The following is a 21,983-nucleotide window of genomic DNA, read 5'->3' on the forward strand; positions in this document are numbered from 1 at the left end:
GCACCTGCTAGAGATGTAGGGATTGCATTACCATATGGCAGGACTTTATTTTGCTGTATTTTGTACCAAATTTAAACTAGAGAGGGAAATTAAGGTTTCGGGGTTCCCCCTGCTCCACTCCCTCCCCAAGAAATTACAGTAAAGGTTTTCAGACTTGGTTTTCATTTTTATTATTATTTTTTATTCTACCTAAATGCCTCATTTTGCTGCTGGTGTTAGTGACGGGCAGAGTAAATGCAGATCAGCCAGGACAAATAAGCCCTTGATAGGTTCTTGAGATTTAGTTTGGCTTTTTTGAGACTCTGCTTCACCTCAACACAGATTTCATTCACTTGCTTTGAAGGTTCAGGAATGGAAAACCTTGTCTCAGGTCCTGTAGGATATTTGTAACTATTGTGATCCCGCATCCTGGTACAGCCCATGTGTCCTCAGCGTTGTGCTCCAGTAGTGCCCAAGCACAGCAAAGATAGCAGCCTGAAGCAGGAAGGATTCAGGGTGCTGAAGGGATTTTGTGTGGCATGTTCTCTGAGTGGTGTTCACAGGGATGGAGCTTCAGTACCTCCTCTGATGTCATCTGTGTGATTGTGGCAGCAAAGAGCCCTTGTATAAGGTTCCCTAAGCATAGTGCTTTTGAAACCTGAGCCTGTTTCTTTGTGTTATCCTCTGAAGCTACCCAAAAGCAAATGCAAATCTTTCTGATCTTTGGTAATAAGAAATGTGATCCAAAACATCATGTGTTGATTTGGTGGCTGCATTTCTTCTTGTTCCTGAAAACTTCCTAAGGCTGTGCTCAGAGCATGGTCTTGAAGTTCATCAGCCAGTTTTAGTACCTGTAGCTTAAAACTGTCATGTCTTCTCAAGTACAGAGGAAAACAAAACCTGATCATGTATGAGAATATGTAGAATAATATTAGGAAGTTAATAAACTATGTTAAATTTTTTCAATAACTTTTGTAGGACCACAGTCCTTATGATGCCTAAAGCTATTATTTTCAAAATATTTTATTGGAATTTGTTTTTTAAAAGTTTTGTTTTAAATGTCTATCATTTCATGCTGTTTAAGATTTCACAAGTGAATATGCCCTGCTTCTGTGGAAAAAGTTAATAAGCTCCAGATGTGATTTCATTCTCTCCAGAGGTAAATTTAAACCTACTAATTCCTTACAGGCTTTGAATCAGTCATTCTTATTTTCTTTTCCTTAATACCTAGCTGATGAATTACAAAAGTAATTCAAACTTTGTTTTCCAGTTCTTTTTCTTTTCTGCTGGCAGCTGGCAATTCTTTTGCTGTGTTGCATATCAAATGTGAGCTCACTGAGGGCCCTCACAAACAGGAGTGCAAAGCTCTCACATTGCCATGCTCCTTGGGATTCACACCTTTGGGTTGAGAATATGAAGCCATTGAGAAATGTTGACCTGAGAAGCCTTAGAAAATTTTGGTTTTGCTGTTCTAAAAAAATTAATTCCCACCACCCTTGGCTATTGCTTAGAAAGTCATTACTCTATTGCTGCTCTTTATGCCAGTTGCACAACCTTTCAGAATAATTTGCTTTAGAAAATTGTGCAGTGAAAGAGTCTTGAGAAAATCAGATTGAAGGCTCAAATAACAAAGGCTGAAACTGTAATGTTCCTACAGCTAATGAAATGTAATTTAACAAGTCAGTTCAATAATTTGCCTCTAAACTTCAGAGTATGGTTTCATTCAGTGACTGTCAAATTTAAGATACCCCAAGCCTCGCAGATAAAGCAAAGACCATGTTTATAGCCCATTTGCACTGGGAGCCAGAGTGCCAATGTGGAGTCGTGCCAGCTTGGGACAGATGAGAAAATGACTCCCAACAGAGAGGATCAGATCTGTGTTTTTTGAATCTAGTTTTTAACCCTGACATCCAATCTGGTAACCACAAGAGGAGCTGAACTGCTAGCCAAACAGTAACTTCTCTTTTAATTTTTGTTCCACAGTAGAAACATGTGCCAAGTACAAATAGCAAAATTCGTGTGCTGTTGTAGCAGCCCTCCTCACACCACTCTAGCAGAGGGCGAGATACCAAATGCAGTCACACCAAAAACCCCCTAGGAATGTAGCACATGGTGCTTTAATAGTTTGGGAAGGAGCAGAGGATGATGAGGAAGTAAAGCTGACCACAGCAGGGACACTGTTAAAGTATTTTGTCAGACAAGCAGTACAACTGCAATGCCCTTGTTGTGGGAGGTGATTACATCCCAGCTGAGATCACCATCAACTGTTTGGTGTGGGGCCATACACAGACCTTGGGAGAAGCCAGTCACATCACTTGCTGGGTCAATTAAATATTGTAGGAACACAGCATCCTACCATCAGTACATTGCTGCAGTGACGATGGATGGATTTACCTTCCATGAACTTTATACTTGGGAAACAATTTGTTCTCCATTGTGGGCAAAGTATAATTAAACAAGGATCTCAGATAGATGAATCAGCTAAACCTACTCCTTTCTCACTCTTCCTGCTTTTTCTTCAACTTTTGTGTCTAATATTAATTTGATTTTTTCAGAGACAGACATTTTAATTGATTGAGTAGACCCTAGAGGTTGATAATATGTTGCCAACATTTTTAACAATATGTTCCTTAAAAAATATCATCCATCATCTTTGTGCTCTTCTCGGAGAGGGGAAAAAGAAACCTGTCAATTCTACATCCTTCATCTTGTTCCCCAAAAGATCCATCATTTCTTCCTGTTGCACATCTGGTTTAGTACTTCTTAGTTTGTGTTGATTTTTTTGTCGGCCTTCATATGAGCGTAGTTAATATTTCCAGAAGTGATTATGGAAGAAACATATCCTGTTCCTTCTGTGGGAGGTGGTTTGGGGGACTTTTTCTAATGCAGGCTCCATGAACCTGCAGAGTTTGCCCTGCATTAATAGGGCTGCCTTTGAGAGCAGTGAGCGCTGAGGGATTCCCTGACTGAGCAGGAGTGTGTCAATCCTAGGCTTGGACACGAGCTGTTAATAGGTGTGCTAGGATCCAGGTCTGGATGGGCAGCCCTCCCAGGTGACTTCATGCTCCAAAGACTTTTCTCTCTGTGAGTCTAAGTGATTCCCATTCACCATTACAGTGCCATGCAAAGGACTGGAGTTTTTTCCACGAAAAAACTGCACTAGTGGACCGAGAGGGAACTCTGTGAAGCTCAGCAAAGAAAACTGCAGAGAACTGCACCTAGGACGGAATAAACACTGGCTGGGGAATGGCTACCTCAGTAATGGGACTGCAGGAAAGGACCTACGAGTCCTTTTGGTGAACAAGCTGAATGTAAGTCAGCAGTGAAGGGCAAAGACAGAATCACAGACCATAAAATCATTTTGGTTGGAAAAGATCCTGTAGATTATTAAGTCCAGCCATAAACATAACTCTGCCAAGTCTTCCACTAAACTATGTCCATGGTTAAGAACGAGCACAGATGGAATGTCAAGAGAAGTCCTCCTCAGTCAGCAAAAGACAGGTTATATCTTGAGTCCTGTGCCCAGTTTTGGGTCCTGCTCCCATGGCAGAAAGGATTTAATTTTCAGAATGAAGCTTATCTAGATAGCAAGGAGGCTGAAGAATAGAATGAAGGACTAAGAGAGGTGGAAAGGGTGACTTTTTGTATCCCAGAGAAGAAATTATTCAAAGAGGAATCTTATGAATGGTTTATAAATAAGGTGGATCAGCCTCATCCTGAAAGTGTACGGCAGCAGATGGATTTCCTGCTAGGTGTAAAACACCAAATTTCATGGTAAAGATGATCAAATATCAGCACACAATGCCCAGAAAGTATTCAGTCTTCATCCTTGAAGATATTCAGAACTTGACAGAACAAACGCTTGAGCAGTCTGAACTAACTTTGAAGTTAACCTTGCTTTCAGCAAGGAGATATAGGACTTAATGATTTTGAGGCCTCTTCCAATCATAATTATTCAATGATTCAATTAAAATCCTATGCTTTTTGAACTCTCTTGATTTTTATCAGACTGCTAGTCAGCTGTTTCTCATGGAAAGTGTTTTTCAACCCATAATTACTCCTGATTTGAAATACTTCAGCTAACTGTTTTATCCAAAAAGAGTGTATGCCTCACCTGGAGGGGAAGAGAAGGGATTTGGGTTTTTCTTCAAGCCAATATTATATTAACCTTGTTTTCAGGAATGAAAGGATAATACATTGCTTTACCTGTATTAGGATTTTTTTGTGTTCTTTCTCAAAAGTTCTGTTGTACTTGTGCTTTCAGGCAAAGCCTATTGGCTTGGCAGGCTGCATGGCTTTTGGCAAGGCCTTGCTGAGTGAAGTATTGCACATTTGAATTCAAGTTGGTAAGACTAGGGATGTATGGAAGGGAAGCTCAAGAGTAGAGTGTGTGATGAAGATCAGAAAGTGGGGGAAAAGAAGGAAGCAGGACAGAAACAGGCCAGGGGAAGGGACTAGAGAGTGATATCTTTGCTTTGTCCTAGGTAGGACTTGTTTAGTGGTGTGCTCAGAAGCTGGCCACCTCCTGTTTATATTTTGCAGAAGGGCTGTGATAAATAGGGCAAGGCCATGGGGGTGATGAAGTAGCAGGCTGGACTGGACTGATCCATTCAGTCCTGTCCACTACCCTGAAGTTCCCTAGTGAGGCTATGTCAATTATCTGAATTTTCTCTTTTCTGAGGTTTGAAAAACTCAGTACAAAGGCAATGAGCTGCAGCTGAAAAGTGTTGGGATTGTGCTAGAAGATACCACGTGGTGTAAATGATCTTGCCTGGGTGGCACAAGTTGGGCATCTCAAATTGATGGATGCATTTGACATTAATGTGTGTGGCTCAGTCCCCTGTGCAGAAAATGTGGCTGGAAAGATGGCGATTATCAGTATTGATGGCTATTCTTGCAGTGCTCGTTTATCAGTGTTAAGCACCCCAGGAAAGCAAGTGAGGAAATTGATAACTCTGTCTTCATGACTCAATTCCTTAGATACTCTTTACCTTTTCCACTGGATAAGGCAGCAGTTCATTCCTGGCCAAAAAAAAAGAAAAAGAGGAAGGTTGAACATAGCACATCAGTAGAAGGCAACTTAATTCTGTCATTTCTAAGCATTGGCTTGTATAATGCTAATGTATTCTGGTGTTCCTATTAGTTTTGTCAATTTTTTTTTTTGCTGTAAGCATTGATCCTAACGATTGCTCTGAAGCTTCTCAGTCTGCTAGCATTACTCAGCATTACTGAAGTAAAAGGAGAAGTCCAAGTTGTCCAGTTTGCTTAAAGGAAAGGTAAAGTTGTCTTTCAGAGGCTGTGGTCTGTTCTGCTGCGTGGGTTTCCAACGGTTCTTTAACCTCACTGATAGTGAATACATATTTCTTTTGAATTTTGGCTCTTGCTTGTGATACTGTTGGAGCCTTTATTTTTAGAGTTGCTATCTTTTCTCCTGCTGCCATATCTGTCTGCTGAGTGTTGCACTCCTGCCAAGTTACACTTGCTCTAGACACAACATAAACATAATTACATCTAAGAAATGTGAAATTGCTGGGATTCATTGTGAAAAGGGGGTTTAGTTTCAAAATAATTTCACTTTAGTACTGTTTCTAGTCTTAATCCTGGCCATCTAAAGCAAGGGTTACCTGTTGTTGATGTGGAAATGTTATAGTGTGCTTTTAGCTCTTTTCATTGCCTGGGGTTGAGATGCTACAAAAGAATAATTAATAAAGTTGTCTTTATGTGTATTAATGGGGGAAAAAAAAAAATGTTGTTTTCATACTGACATCTGAAAGGGGTCACTAAAACTGTGTAATAAATTGGATGTGAGGCGGAAAAAAAAGAAAATACAGGAGAAAAAGATTTTATCTTTCTTAAAAAGGAGGTGGCCCTAGTAGTAGATAATACTAAGGACAGAAAAGATTTTATTCATTGTCCTCTGAGATCTGTCTTCATCCCAAGTTCATTAGTTTTCTGATTATTAGGGCTATCATGTAAACCACAGGGAAAATTTGGCCATATTTTGAGAGAATAAAATATTTGTTCTTGAAGACATGTTACTTTGATGCTAAGAAAAGAAAAAAAGGGAAAAAAATAACAGCAAAACAACAACCAAAACCAACTTTATTTGACTCACATTAGTTCAGAAAACGCCTGTTTTTAGTTAGCTCTGAAGAGTAAAACTTTGAGGTTGAAGTTGTGTAATGTGCATTACTTGAATATTGCTTTGATGACTTCTTTTTGAATCGCAGAAACAGAACTGAATTGGTAATCTGAATGAATTCTGGTATCTGATCCAGTGCTGGTGCAGAAGGATGTAGCTGCACATCACAGTTATTATAGCAACAGAGACCCATTGAAAACAAATTTTTATTAGGGTATAGAGTAGATGTTATGCAAACACATATGCAGTTGATTTAAAAATTAAAAAATAAGAGAGGCTCTTATTGAGAGACACAGAAGTAGTTGAATGTAAAATGTTAATTTTCCTCCTGCTGCTCTTCCGTATGATGTAGGACTGTCTGATATCTGGTGAGACTAAAAAGGGTTTGATTCTCCCTTATCTGGATAGTTTTCTGCAGCTGGGAAATAAAAATGGTGCCACAAGCAATGGTGAAGGGAAGGAATTGCATTAAGTAATTGCAGAGGACGAACCCTAGTACAGAAGACAAGGCTCTTAGGGAGGCTGCACCGTTCATGGGTGAAGTTCTTTGCTAAGACTCTGGATTAAAAAAAGCTCTAGAGAATAGGCCCCAAACTACTCTCATCCTGAGTTGAGCCCAAGAAAATGTTATACTACCCTTGCTTGGCCACACGTGGAGCAGTGTCTTGCAAAGATTTAAAGCAAGGGCGGGGGGGAGGGGAAAGGATTCTGTTGTCATTCCCATGAATTTGTGAATATTTGCCACATTCCTGCTGGCCTGAATAACTTTCAGGCTAATTTCTGAAGTTCTTGGCAGAGCAGCCCTGGAGCTGTGGGAGTTGTGCCCTGCTCTTCCCCTCCTCACTCAGAGGCTGGTGGCAGCTCATGCCCTGCCTGTGCTCAGCCTGACACCGTGCAGAAAAGATGCTCTGTGTGCCTTCTCTCTGGGGTGGGGGACAAAAAATAACTTTGGGGAAGAGGGATACTCCAGACCATGTGTTTTGAAAGTTCTCCACAGAGAAGGATTGGTGTGGCAGGATTGGTGGAAACCCAGCTCTTCTGTGTCTGCTCGCTGCGTGCCAAGATAAGATAAAGTTGTGAAATGAAGCAACCTATTTAAAAATATGTTTCATTGTTAGAGAAAAACATGGGTATGAAAGAGGGAAAGACAGAGTTGTGATGTGGGCTGGTCATACTCTTGTAGCACCCATTTAAAATCCTATTTATATTTTCCTAATACACTCATCTCCTTTTTGCCTCAGAGCTATTTTAATTGAATTTGCTTGTTCTGCCTGCCATTTAGCTGCGAGCTGCCCTGACTAAAGCCAGTTCCAACGCAATAACAAACCAAGCTGTTTCACTAAATTTCCGGCATTAAAAGCAGCTGACCTCCTTGTGCTGCAGGAGGAGCCAGGAGGGAGGGGGGTCGGGTGGGGCTGATGCTGAGGGATGCACACAGAATCAACTGCACACACAACGTGGATGAGAAATTGTTCTAATTGCACTAACTGTCCATATTAAACACAGTTTCTGTCTTTTTTTCGTGCAAGTATGTCTGTGTAATTTTCAAATATTGTCTGCATTTAAATTGAATTATCAAATGGGATGAAATAATAGGTTGGGATACTTTTAGGATGAGTGTATATTTTGTAATAATTAGTTCACTACTAAGCATAATGTAGCTGTTTCTCATGAATGTACTCTTTTCATTTATTTGGAAAAAAAGTATTTTAAAAAATTCTCCACAAATACAGCATTTCTACTCTTGGGTAAAATGCAAATAAAGGAATTGAGTCAAAGCTGTACAGCTACTAAAATTGTCTTTGTCTAATTTGTGAAACAGAGCGGTCAGAGAATGCAGTGTTTCTCTCTGACACTATATTTCTGTTGGTTTTGTTGGACTTGGCCAGCAGGAGTATCAGACTGCACAGGGCAGGGACACCCTTGGATCATTAAACTGATGAGTTTTCCCATCCCTTTCAATGGTGAGGGCTTCACCCACTGAGCTGTTCAGATTAGACCTCTTTGTTGCAGGGAAGAGTGTCATGTTTGCTTATGCAAAGCTACTGTGGCAGATAGTATGGATAGAACAGACTTTTTTTTCTTTTTCTTTTTTTTTTTTTTTCCACCTGTGCTGTACTTGTGGGACTCCTGATAGTCTGTTTAAGGCTCTTGTTGAGTGAATGATAAGATTTTCAAACAGTGGTTTAGAAAGTCTCTGTTGTTCCTCAGTGGCTTGGTTGGAAAAGAATGTGTTGAGATAAGGCCTGTCAGTACCACTGATGGGTAACCCGTGTGCAAACAAGCAGAGAGGAGGCTTATTTGTGTGGTTTATAATGCTGCCTTAATTCTTAGTTTTATAAACAACCAAACTGTTCAGGCAGAGAAGCCCTCTTGTGAAATCTGATACAATTATTGGCTGCTGCCAGAGAGCAGAGTATGCATTAGGAAATGGTATGGAGGAAGCAGGGCTGCTTCTGTCTGACCCCTCCTTTTCTCTCATCAATGTGTTTGGAGTCAGAGCAGCTTTCAAATCAGATTTGAAACCTGTTTGTTTAAGCAAACTGCTTGTTCTGATTCTGGTCTTGAAAATCACAGAGTCATTAAGGTTGGAAAATACCTCTATGACCATCGAGTCCAACCAATAACCCAGCTCTGCCAGATCCACTACTAAACCATGTCCCTAAGTCCCAAATCTAAATTTTTTTTTAAGACTTACGGGGATGGTGATTCTACAGCTTCACTGGACAGCCTGTTCCAGTGCTTGTCATCTTTTTCAGTTAAGAATTTTTTCCTAACATCCTTCTATTTCTTAGAATAACTTGAGGATAGCACCTCATAGAATCACTTACTAGAAAACATAATAGGTGTTAGAACAAGTGGATGCATTCTCAGTGAAATAGTGAATGCTTGGACAAAATGTCTTGTGTTTTTTTGTAGTTTTTTTTTCTTTTCTCATTCCCATAACTGTGATTAGTTTGATTTTTTTTCTATGCTAGAAAGTAAAATTTATCAGAGTACAATGAGGACTACCAAAAGTGAGGAAAATTATAGTCTATAGAGGTATAAGAAACCTGGATAAGAGCAGTTGCAAATATTGGCTTGTCCACTAAGGAGTCTGAGATACACAATGCTATTATTAACTAAAAAAAATTTAAAACTTTTCTTTGTTGTGATTTAAGAAATGTCACATGACTCAACATGATTCATCCCACCTCTCCTTTCCATGTTTCATTTTCTTATTTGCGTAGCTGTTACAACACTCAGCTTTCCTTCCTCAAGCTACTTTACTGCTCTTTGGAACCATAAGTCTTAATCAAAGTGGAGATGTACAGATGTGGGTAAAAGGAAGAAGAGGGAATTGAAATTATCAAAAAGACCTGGTATATTTTTATTTCCCCAAATATATGTATATAAAGACAACCTGGAATAGAAACAAATATAGGAACATTAGAAATTTGTGAAAGAGAATATGCAACGCAGTTGAAAATTATATTATTGCTACATTGCAATGCTTTCAAAATACTTTATCTGGTAAAAAATTGAAGCTGGTTTTAGTCTGCTCCACTTGTTAGTATTCTTATCTATTCCACAGAACCTAGATTTCTCAGGTCAGATACATTGCTGGTCCTTCTTAATAAACCAGGTTGATCACATCCCAGTACTTTATTTGTAGTCTTCCTGCGATGTGGTCCTGGTATCCTCTGGAGTCATGCTCAGGCATGTGTTTGCTCAGGTACCCAGAACACTGGCTGTGTTCTTCACCTCTCCAGCCTCTTTGATCTTGAGTGCAGGGGTTGTGGAGATGAGTTCCCACTACAGGTTTCCAGAAGGTGGAGGTGCTCCCTGGGCTTGTGCAAGTTCAGCACTGGCTGCATGGTTTTAAGTAGCTATTGTTTCTCACTCCTCTTCAAATGTGACATCTTTGTGCACAGTTGTTCCCCATATGTAAAGCTCTTAAATATTTGTGAATGCCTAAGTACAGCTATAACTGCTTTCTGTGGGCTAAGTAAATTGTACCAAAAATATTCCTTATTCTTTAACTCAGGAAGTCTTACACTACTGTAGACATTTCCAAAATGTTTCTATATTTCATAGCTTTCTTTTTCTTTTGTAAGTAAGCAAAAAGTAGCTGGATTTTTTTCCTTACACAATGCAAGTGTTTTATAGGTTTCAGGCACTGAAAGAGGTAACAAGAAATGGTTAAGAGTAGTTACTGTGTTCACGGTAGAGAAGCTGAGGGTATTAAGGACTTCAAAGATAAGAAAGTAAGATGTAACATGCTACATTATCTTACCATAATAGCTCAGTTTACATGTACATAATGCATTGTAACTGCTGTTTTATAGTGAGTTTTTCAGATGCTGTAATTGCCTGGTGAACATTGCTTTGCTACCTTCATTGACTGATGAATTCTATACAAACTTTAGACACATCACATAATGGGATGTCTGCAAAGTTGCAATGTGAAAATTTTATTTTATTAGCCTAAGTAAAATTGATAAATAATAGGGGACATAATTTTAGCTTTAAAGAGGCTTTGAAGAGGGTAAGTGAGTAAAATGTCCACATTGATGATGCAGCTTTTGCAAGAGATCTTATAATTCACGTGCATTTCGAGATCGCAGTCAATTACAGAAAAGCAAAATTTTGCTTTGCTTTACTTTGTAAATTCATCATTGGTGAGTTTAACTTCAGAAGCCCTTCCTTTAATCATCATAGTGGACATAAGTCAGAGTATTGGATTTCATGCGTGTTGTGGAATATAGAAAATTTATTTCTCTCAAAGGCTAGACCTTCTGTCATGTTATTCCAAGAATGGTTCATTAAAAGTTAGGGTTTAAAATTATTATTATTATTGTTGTTGTTATTATCATTATTTCCTACTGATTAAAAATAGGGGCAAGGAAAACAAACTGAAAATCTACCAGTGAGGAATTCACTGATGACATGAGAGCAATTTCTTTTTGAAGATAATTTCAGCATACTATACAAAAATGATCTTGCTCTCTGAAGGGGTTTGGCACTCTTGCACCCCAAGAAATGCTTCACCACAATTGTGGTGGATACTCAAGGCTGAGTTCTCCAAGAATAAGTCACTCTATCTCCTGCCTTTTTGCTTGAGTGGAACACGAGAACAAGAGCTCACATTTCATCATTCGTCTGTATAATCACTTTCAGGTTTCTTCAAAGCGTGGCAGAATCCCCCAGAAAGGAAAATAAAGCAAGACTTTGTATTGCTTAATGCAAAGCAGAGTGTGGCTGGCACAGGGAGAGACATGGAGGCTCTGCACCACGAGACACTCTCACAGCATCTTTGATGCTAAGCATTCAAATCCACCCTGTGTAGTGGTATGACAAATAAAGACGAGTGGTGGTGGTGTAGCCATGGTGGTCTAGGATGGATGGTCTAGAGGAGCAGAGCCTGCCTCTCTCCCTAAGGGATGTGTTGTGTTTTGGCATGAGCCCAGCCCTGTGTGGCCCTAGCAGGCAGGTGTCCGGTGTGATTAATCACAGCGTTTGTTGTGACAGACGATCAGCGTGAGCAGTGCTGCCTGTCAGCGTGCACACAGCCAGGGCATATGCTCCTTCCTGCCTGGCAGAAAGATCCAGAGGGGTACTCAGAGCGCTGAGCTTGGTGGGGTAATGATGGAATGTAGAGAACAAGGAGCAGTAATAAAACCTTATGAATGCAACCTTTCCCATACTTCATTTTCATCTTTCCAATTTTTCTCCCCAAAATGTGAAAGGAAGATAGGAGAGCAACTCATTGAAGTCATCTGAACCCTCTGAAGGCTGTTTTATGAGTTCATTTATCTGGCTTTCTTGTGTTTCTTTGTAACTTCTTTCTTCTGCCAAAAATAATTCTTAGACTATAGAATAGTGGCTGTACAAATAGCAGTAAAATGGCCCAAACCTCCAGGAATGGACTTAATAACAAAGTCAAAATTGGAGGGGTTTGGGACATTTTATTCCAAACTAATTGAATTATAGAATTTTCTTGCAATTTCAAAGGCAACAACAGTGCACTGCATATGGTGTAAATCTAACGCTTTGTATCAATGCCACTGTGTTTTTCCTTTGAGAAAATATTTATAGGTTTCATTATGTCTTTCACTTGTCAAGAGAAAACAGTGCCTTAAACTGAAAATAACCCTTTTCCAGCCTTATTGTCCTTGTCTGGCACTTCAAGCATCAGCAAGGTCTGGTTACTTTGGTTGAGAAAGGACTGTTCACAGTGCATGTTAACAGGTGCAATGGCAATTGGAAATTTATCCTAAGCAGATGGGTCAAGATGCTAAAGTGCAGAGTGATGCAATCCATCACCATCGTCTCATCAGAGTAGAGAAGGCAAGCTGGGAAACTGAGGACCAGCCCCGTTTATAAACCCTGATACTATTGACATGATTTTATCTTGAAACAGAGATTCCAGTCCCACTTTTTCTGTTTGTTACTTTGTTTTGAGAGAGGAGCTACATTAAAACCCTGAAAAGTGCAGGTGCTCGGCTACTCTGATTGGTGTGATAAAGAGGGCCCTGGAAATAATTTGTCTGAAGTTTCAGCAAAATTGATTCAAATATGGAGGAGACTGTAGCCTGGAAAGCTGCGGTTCACAGGCTCTTTGTAAATATATTATTTTAATTGTGTATTTGAAACCACTGACATGTGCTTGACTTTAACTGTCACCAGTGATGCTGTGTCAGCCCTAAGGTACCAGGAATGCTTGCTTATTCCTGGATTTGGGTAAGGAATGGAAAGGCAGTGTGTGCTTTCTGTGGTTTTACCCCAGAAATACATTTTTCAACCTGAATATTTGTTCAGATTTCAGTTTAGAAGGCTTAGAAACTTCAGCAGACAAATTGTGGGGTTTTTTTGGTGGAGGGGTGTTTGTTTGTGGGTTTTTTGGGTTTTTTTGGGGGGTGGGATTTTTGTTTTGTTTTGGGGGGTTTTGGGGAGGGAGTTGTTGTTGGTTTGGTTTTTTGTTGTTGTTTTTCGGGGTTTTTTGAAGGTGATGACAGGAATTACTACATTTACTTTTCTACCAAGAACAAATTGCGCATCCAAAAATTTTCTGGGAAAGCAGCAGAGCATCTCTTCTTCTAAATGCAGGATCCTTATGTAAGCTTGTGCATTCCCATCAGCCTATTTTTCTGAGTAACTTTTTTAAAGCAGGAGAACTGGCCTGATGCTTAATGCATCGAGGATGTTGCTTGGCAACTTTGGGCTGTGCATGCATTTCTGTGGGAGCAGCTGGACAGATGTTTGCACACAGGCTGATTGGGAGCAGAGCCTAGTGGTGACCAAGTAAACCCAGTACTAAAATTATTGTTTCAAGGGATGTGTGATAAATTAAACATTTGCACTGTGAGAGGCTGTTCATGATACTCATTATTTGGAAAGTGTAAAAAGTTTTTCAAAAGGTGAGAGGCTGAGATGCCTTTCTGGCTATTTTTCAGTGCCTAGGGGACAGACATACCATTTGTCATTTTTTGGGTGAGTGAAATTTGTTTCATTTAAAGCTGTGAGTTGAAGATGATGGTTTGTTTTGGTGTTGCCTTTCCCCACCCCACAACTGTACCAGTGTCATTTTCATGCTATTACGAGGATTTACCCTTCAGAGAGCCCAACACAGATATCACAGGGTTGTTTTGCAAGTCTGTGTCCAGTTAGCTATTGACTGCATTTCAGTTAGAAGGAAAACAGTGCAGTGTGACCCTCTGCTACTTTCTATCCTGATATACAATTTGTTAGGTGCATGCAAGGCACCCAACTTTAAGGTATGCCACTATATTTGCTGAGGAAAAAACACAGAAAACCTGGATTGGTAAGTAACCTCTGATTTTCCTCTGTGAGTACTGATAGTGAGAGTGAGTTGCAGAAGGAGTAAGCTGTTGAAGCAGAAGGAAGAGATGAATCTCTCTTCACTACTTTCGTTTTTACTGGCAGTGTCCCATGAATTGAATGTGAGACTTAAACTGTAATCTGAATCAGATCATGTTTTAATGCATTTTGAAAGCATCTGAGCAGCCATAAACGTCAGGTGGAGAAGCTCCTGGCTGTGTGCAGAGGCTGTTTGCTGGAGGTGGGCCAGTCCTCGTGAACCCTGCTCAGGTGGGGGCTGAAGGACAGGGGTATAATTTCGACCAGTTGCTCACATAAATAGAGGCTGATGCCCAACATCATCATCTGATGCCAGCACAGGCTGGCATAGCCCCCAACAGAGGCAGTGGTGTGATATTGCTGTCATTTTCACTGTTCATGTCACACACACCACACCACCCACTCCTCAGTCTCGTATTGATGACATCTCACAGGGAATCACAGTAAGGAATTGATCAGATTTATTGTTTCTCTTCCATTTTCAGTTCTAACTTGAAAGAGTTTGCCTGCTTCTTACCATGGCCTTAATAAATATTTGTAGTGGCTTAGTTAAAGGGGCAGGAGCAGTAGGGAGGTGGGAAGGAGCAGCTGGGAAATTGTGGGATTGATGGAGACCTTTCTCCTGTTGGTATTGCAAATGTCTAACTGGGACAATGTGGCAAACTGGGCCAGGGACAGGCTGCGAGGAACAAGGATGACATCTGGCTTGGTGGGCTTGGAGCCACCAGGCACAGCCCCAGGTCCTTCTTTTGTGAAGAGCAGCCACTTCTGCCATAAAGTTTTGTGCAAGGAAAGATGTAAGAACAGGATGAGGCAGCATACTGGGAACAATTGTGCACTTTTCTAACTAGAGACAGAGAAATTACAGTGCATAAATCAGGGTTTTGCTTTGTTGCTGTTTTCTTCAAGAAGTACATTTGATAGATTGAAAGCAGCAGCCCTTCCTCTTTCAGTGTGTTTACTGATTGTTGTTAAATCCAGGTTTTTCTACCCTTCTGTCACTATGAGAGAATAAAAATGGAGAGGGATAGCATGACAGGAAAGATAGTGAACCTAAAGTTCTTGCTTAGACATGCCAGGTCAGAAATATTTTAATTGTAAGGAATTCTTGAGCCTAAAGTAATCCTTCAACCATTGAAGAAAGCAACCTGGGACATTTTAGCATATAAGACAATATAGATAAAGGATAAGTGTGTTCTATTTTGAGCAGGCCTTCTCCCAATAACATTTTAGTATGAGGATAAACATATACTTTCATAGTATTCTTAAAAAGAACCCACCACTGCTTCCCTTAATTGCTATTAACCTTCATTAAGATGGGAGTTGAACTGAGTTGGGTGCTATGCAAACACTCATTAAAGTGCCTTCCCTCCCTGGTAAATCTTGCAGCTAAGGAAGACAAATGATATAAAAGCAGTTGGGGGCTATGCCTATTAACCTGGCCACTGAGAGTAGTTTTATTATAGGTGTCATGAGGAAGAGGCATCTTAAATGGGATTTGTAGAAGGCAGTTGTGATTCAGGATGGCATTTCTATTTCTGATAGTAGTCCACAAATATGAGCATTGATTTTTCTTTGACTCAGTGAGACTCTTGGTTATGTTGAAGGTAAACTTCAGCTTAAATCCTTCTCTGAATCAGAGGAAAAGACATAGAAGAGCTAAAATTCGTTTTATAACTAAAATGTAAGACTGAGTTTAATGGTATGGAAAAGAATGAAGGAAGCAACCCAGTAAAGGAGAATAGTCTGTGTTGACCTACTCAGACATGGTTGCCATGTTGCAAGCTTGTGGTCCTAGAGTTGCTAATGGAAAATGAGAGTTGTTCTTGCCTCCCTTATTGTTGGCCTGTTCAAGAACTCACTGAAATGAAAATAAATTTGTACTAACTGCATATTGCGTTGTTGGTTTCCTGTAGTCAGTGTATATTAAATCAGACTACAGTTAAACCTTATTAATAACTATGAATGAACAAAATAAATCAAAAATTAAAACCTTAACTGAGATTAAAAGCTTCAGTTTATAATTCTCTCTGAAAGCTAACTCTTGTATGTTTTGGTCACGGCCTCAGCTACCTCCCAAAGCATCATGTGTCCATAAAATGTGCCTATCTTTGATTCATAATGGGAGCTGGAGAATGGCAGCAGGAGGTAGTTCTTGATAATCCACTTAATGCTCTCAGTCAGAAAGTAGCCACAGATATGAAAGTGGCAAAGGGCAGTGCTGAATTAATTGCAGGATAATTAATAGGCAGGATTTCAGTTGCAAAGCACTGGGGCCAAATTTACTGATTCCTTCAGTAGTCTTAAATTACTAGTTCCTTCAGTAGTCTTAAAATGGAGTGGATTTGGCAGTGACTGGCAGAGTGAGAGTTACAGACAACAGACTAAATAAACCTCTTCACTGAGGTCAGTAAGCCAGTGTTAAGAATGAATCTGACCTGCTGTGTCACTGAGTTCTACTAAAAGATATCTCAGCTAAAGGTTTACTACTTACATGTTTGAAGGCAATGGTAATATTGACTAATTAGTTGGCATTATGTTTGTAGTGAGTGAAGACAGAAATAGAAGATTTGGTTTGATTTCTGAATCTTACCTTCATCTGTTCACAATGATCATTAGTAATGATGAGAATTTTGTTTCATTGCCATGCAGAAAATGAGGCTGCATGAGTCATGGATAGAATGGTTTGCTTTTAATAAATGGAAGTGGATACGGTAATAATAAAAAAAAAGAAAAAAAAAAATCAGTTTGACTCCAAACCCATCTGCCCGTCTAGACAGATAGTGCCAAGCTCCTGTCTGCTAAGAAGTATCTTCTTAATAATGTTGTATTAATGCTAGTACTTTTATAGTACTTGCCATTTTTCAAAGTGCTGTGCCCAGCTAATTCATTGTTGGCTGGACTTGAGATGGCTTTTTGCTGAGTTTGATAGCATTTTTGTGTCTTGCTTTTCTGCTATGTGCTATTTTGAATGCCATGTCCAATCAATTAGGGAATCACAAGAATGTTTTAGGCATCAGTTCCCAGAGCTGGGCAATAATCCTTGTCCCTGTTCTTCCAGGGTTGCCTATTCATCTTTTCCTGGCAGAGACCATGTGTCTCCCCATTCCTCTTCCCTACAAAAAAAGTCCTTGTAGTGGCCAAATGCTTTGCACAGCCTGTTTTCCTTACAACTGTTTTCCTCTGAGTGGAACCCCATGGGGAACGGGTGTGTGTGTGTGTTGGCACCTTTTCCTTCCCCACCTCTAATTTACCTGTTTCATGTCAGAGGCTGTGTTTGCTATTATTCTTCCCTGGCTTTTTCTTCCTCCCTTTGAAGGGCTTTCCCAAGGAAGTTGCATGTGTTCACCAAAGAGGTGAACACATGGAACCCCAACAGGGCGGGATGGATAAAGAAGGGAATGGAAAGCAGAGTTTTCCACCTATATTTTACCCCCTTCCCAGCTAGCTATGTGTCATTCTCCTGAGTGACTCTGACTCTTGATCATACTGTTGAGTCCTGCCATCTCAATACAGAAAACAGAGAAAATACGAGGAAGGTGTATATGGTACAAGGGCAAGGAAACTGCTTTGGAGGGAAAATGAAACCATCTATTCCTCCTGTATGCACTGAGGAGGAATTAATGGTTGGGAAATCCCTGGCCAAGAGGTATGGTGCTAATGGAGGGAGGGGAAGAATAGGCCAAACTGGACACGAGAAGAGGAAAGGGGATGGTGTAGCAGGAACCGGCTGGGAGAGGTGTTTTGCAGCCACTGAAATGGAGAGGAAGAGATGTTACGTGAGTAGTGGCACACAGGGAGCTCATGTCTGGAGCAGCAGGGTGCAGGGGGTTCAAAGGCTGTGCTTGCAGAGCAGTGGCCAGGGTGTGGCATCCTGCCCAAGCTGGTGCTGTTTTAAAATAAGCAAAATGTAGGAGTTAAAAACTCCTACATGGCAGTCAGCAGGGGCTGCATGACTTGTTGCCAGCAGGGCCTTATGTGGAGGTGAGAAGTGACTGCCTTGGGCGGCACCAAGCCTGATGTGTTGGGAGTTGAGATAAATGGAACCCAAATGGAACCAGTTGCTCCTGACATCTAGGTCTGAAGCACCACCTCCAGAAGGAAAAGAAAATAGAAAAAATAAAATTATTGTCCCATAGCAAGGCAGGAGATCTGTCTCTTCTCATGTTACCTGGACTCGTCATCCAATGTCTTCCTTTTGTGTAAATGGACGCTGAATTAATTCCAGTGAAGTGCAGGAGGATTATTCACATTTCTCATCTGTGTAAGAAGAGTATGGATTCAGGCTTGCTATAAATTACAGAAAAAAATATTAAAAAAAAAATAAAATTAAAAACTGCTGATTCATGGAAACCTAAACTTCTTTGGACCTTCCTTCTGACAACTCATGACAAGTTGGGCAACAAACCCACTTTGGAATTAGAAATTAACATTTGTAAATGAAAAAACATTCATTTCTGTGTGTGTTGAGAGCTCTGAAACTTAGGCCCATATCGGTAGCCCAGAGGTACCAGCTGCATTCAGTCTGTTGAGAAGATTTCCTATTTGCAGGAGCAGCCTGTTAATACCACTTGATGCTTTGAGGTTAAATCAATGTGCTGGAAGCCTTCTAGAGCCTCAGATGAAAGATGCCATTACGTATGCAGAATATCCACAAAAGGGATCACAGAGAATAGTGTAACTGTGGGGCAAATCTGCCTGCAGTGCTGCTCAAGGACAACATGGGTGGCTGGGGAGCACTGATACTCCTGTGATGTGTCTGCTTTAAAGTGATGTCAACACCTTCCTCTGTAATGGGCAGTGCAAGAGCTGCCAAAGGTCGAGCTGGTAAATTTTTACTGTTTTTTTCACAAATATTTCTCAAGTCTCCCAGCTTGCTTTTGAGACTCAAATTGATTCAGAGCAGCTCAGTACTTTTCTTACTTTCCTCTTGGGGTTTTTTTTTTTGTGGTTTTTTTGTTTTGTTTTGTTTTGTTTTTTTTGTGGTTTTTTTTTTTTTTTTTTTTTTTGGGTTTGTTTAGGTTTTTTTTTCAAATCAAACCTTGTTAACTCTAATGTGGGTCTTAGCTGTCAAGTTCATTCCCTTGTGATTTGTGATGGCTTCCAGAGCTCCTGGTGGAAAAGAGTATACAAGTCTTGTTATTTCAACTGCATGACCAAAGGTATGCCCTCTCTTAGTTGATGGCATGCATTTTCCTTTTGAACTCTCTTTCCTTCTCCGGCATGTTACAGTGTGCCAGATCTGCTCAACAGCACTCTTGCGTAGCAGGTGAAGAGGTGTGTGTTTGGCTACAATTCCACATGGAATACAGAACAGCACAGTTTTGCAGGTCTGACAAACAGTATGCTTTTGCCTACTGTCAAACCCTCCTCTTCTTAAATTCCCCAGAGATGATGCTAATTAAAAGATCTATTCCCTGCCCCTCCCTCTCCCCCTTGATTCATGTCAGAGCCCTGAGTATAATTTGGATCTCATAAGTTTAGGGAGTCTCCCTACCCAAGGAGAGAATAAGCCTCATTTCTCCACTTTGCCATACCAGGATTGAAGGTGCAGCATCAGGCTGTGTTGATCTGTCGCTCTTCTGCATCCAAGCCATCACTGCCTTTCCTGTGGTCAATTCCTCCGCTGGAAAAGAGCAAGTTCAGCTGCTTCTGGTTCCCCAGAGAAGCAAATGAGCCGTGCCTCTGAGCACGGTGATGCAGCAGAGTCTCAAACAGAACAGTCACTCCTATGTGTGTAGAAGGGAAAAGTCAGTATTGTGCTCTAAGAGGAGCTATGTATTTACCACACTGAATGGTGCAAGTTGGATTAATCCCCTCCCAAACTGCTTTTGTATGTACTATAAATTTTTGGTGCTTTCTCTTTCTGACATGTGGCATGTTGTGGCTTGTACTGGAGTACAAACTTGAAAGTCATCTTCAGTTTTACATTACTCCTTTAGGACTAGGAGCTGATATGCAACAGCACCTATCTTTTATAATTTCTTTACATTTTGGTGATCTTCTTGAGGGAAATACGATTCATATTTTAAAAACATGTAGTTTGTCACCGAAAATTAGAATTGAAAAGGCTGGTACCTCCCCCCCAGTCAAACCCCCCACGTGTAACTCAAAGCCAGACCTTGCCAGCTCACAGCTTGCTGCTTTTAAGTTAACGGGGAGCTTCTCCATCGCGGGGTTTTGCCTCTAACTACAGCAGCTAAACTCCTCTCCCTAAATAGATGGATTCATTTAGCTGAGCCAAAAAACGGCCAGATCCCTCTGGACACAGGTGGGGATCCCTGTGCTGGGCGGAGGTGGCGGGGGGCTCTATGCCGTGCCCAGGGAGGAGGCAGGCGGGGAGAGCTGCCTGTACAAACCTGCTGGCATCCAGTTTTTGCCGCTCTCTCCGGCGTACCATTGGGTGTTTTTTTTTTTTTTTTTTTTTTTTTTTGTTTTTTTTTTTTTTTGTTTTTTTTTTTTTCCCCTCCCTCTCTCCGGAGGAGCCTGAGCAGCCCTGATTTGCTGGGGAGCGGCGGAGGCTCGCTCTGGGCAGAGCCGGGCTGCGCTGCCGCTGCTGACGCGTGGCCGCCGCCGCGCCGGGAGCAGCCCCGCGCCCGCCACCGCCACCGCCGCTCCGAGGAGCCTCCGCGGTGCCCGCCCCGCCGCCTGCCGTGCCCTCCCCGCCGCGGGGAGCCGAGGGTATGCCCGGGGAGCGGATCGCATCTCCCCCTTTTTAATAATAGATACCTATTTATTTATAGATATGCGCGCGTGTGTATAGAGACGTATATAAATATATATGTGTATATATATATTTACATCATTCTTAGGAGCCATTTTTAAGCCGGGAGGGCGGCGTGTGCGGGAGGCCAGGCTGCCGGGGGGAGCCGGGGCGGGCAGCGAGCGGTGTCCCCCGCAGGGCGGCTGCGGGGACACACACGGGCTCGGCTGCTCCCGCCGCAGCTCCGCCGGGGGACGGGGGGTGGCAGGGCCATTGCAGTTTTAATTTATTTTTTTTTAGGACGATACGCATTTCTGTGGGAAACTTCTGTAGGCGGCGGAGGGGGGCGGGGAAGGCGTGCGGCGTGTGGGGCGCACCCCGAGCCCCCCTGGCCGGTCCCCGCTCACCTGGGGACGGGACACCTCAGCGGGCGGTGCCGGGCCCGGCCGGGGCTGCGCTGCTCGCCCTGGGGTGGGGGGTTACCCCGTACCCCCCCGCCCCGGGCCGTGGCTTCTGCAATGCGGTGGGTGTGGTTAGCACGGAGCACATCGCAGCCCCGGACCGCTGCAGTGGCGGCACCGCCGGCCCCTCCTGGCCGGCACCGAGGGCCCCGCGGGCCGGGCCGGGCCGGGCCGGGCTGGGCTGGGCTGGGCTGGGCTGGGCTGGGCTGGGCTGGGCTGCCCCGCTCCGCTCCGCCCCGCGCCGGGGGATCCCTGCCCGCCTGACCCGCCGCGGCTCCCGGGTGCTGAGGAGCGCGGCCCGGACACTGGAACCCCTGGCTCTCCCCCATCCCTGCTCCTGCCCCCCGGAGCGCGGTGTGGAAGTGCGGGTGCTCGGCCAGGTCTGTGGGGAAAGGGGAAGCGAGAGGACGCGGGTGAGCGGGGCCGGCGGTGCGCCCGCATCGTGGGTGCGGCCCCGCGCCCTTGGGCTGCCACAGGGGGACGGGGGCGGGTGGGCGGAATAGGATTTTGTCTTTTTCCGTTGTCCCATTTTTCATTCAAAGGCGAAACTTCATCGCGTGTAGCGAGAAGCTTAAAAACTCGCACTCCTGTGGCGATCGCAATAGCGAAGCATCCCCGTCTGGCCTTGCGCTGCCTTGGTTTAATTTCTCTTGGGGCTGTGCTGGAGGAGGAGAGCGCTGGGTCAAGGCGGTTGTTACTCTCGCCGATGTTCTCCGGCGTGTGCCCCTGTTTGCGGCAGAGATGGAAAGTGTTTCCTCCGCTGAACATGCTCGTTGCTTCGAAGTTGAAGGGAAACTACTGACAATGTTAGAGTTCTTTTCTGTCAAAATGATTCCAA

The 21,983-nt window shown here is 42.4% G+C and overlaps 1 protein-coding gene across 2 annotated transcripts in view; it reads left to right on the forward strand.

The window, feature by feature from the left end:
* The window catches only part of EPB41L3 (erythrocyte membrane protein band 4.1 like 3), a 134,341-nt gene that overhangs the window by 18,967 nt on the left and 93,391 nt on the right, over positions 1-21,983 (forward strand). The window contains exon 1 of one of the 2 annotated variants that reach the window (XM_083880242.1): positions 21,445-21,525. The exons of the other annotated variant lie outside the window; for it this stretch is intronic. The gene's annotated coding sequence lies outside the window, so the exon portion shown is untranslated. Of the gene's footprint in view, positions 1-21,444; positions 21,526-21,983 lie in introns of those variants that run through there. 2 annotated transcript variants of the gene reach the window in all.

Source organism: Zosterops lateralis (genome assembly GCF_965231275.1).
Source record: "Zosterops lateralis genome assembly, chromosome: 1".
Lineage (NCBI taxonomy): Eukaryota > Metazoa > Chordata > Aves > Passeriformes > Zosteropidae > Zosterops > Zosterops lateralis.